The sequence below is a fragment of the Otolemur garnettii genome, unplaced genomic scaffold (assembly GCF_000181295.1).
Source record: "Otolemur garnettii isolate 467f Iridium unplaced genomic scaffold, OtoGar3 scaffold00009, whole genome shotgun sequence".
NCBI lineage: Eukaryota > Metazoa > Chordata > Mammalia > Primates > Galagidae > Otolemur > Otolemur garnettii.
Window position 1 is genome coordinate 2,307,196 of NW_003852404.1, and position 294 is coordinate 2,307,489.

The following is a 294-nucleotide window of genomic DNA, read 5'->3' on the forward strand; positions in this document are numbered from 1 at the left end:
TTCTGCCTCCACCTCCTAAGTAGCTGGCACTACAGGTGCCCGCCACAATGCCTGGCTATTTTTTGGTTGCAGCCATCATTGTTGTTTTTGGTGGGCCCAGGCTGGATTTGAACCCGCCAGCTCAGGTATATGTGGCTGACGCCTTAGCTGCTTGAGCCACAGGCGCTGAGCCACTTTTTCTTTGCAGATCATAAACTTTACCCTTGTAAAGTATATGGCTGGGCGTGGTGGTTCATGCCTGTAATCCTCACTTTGGGAGGCCAAGGCAGGAAAATCACTTGAGCCTAGGAGTTC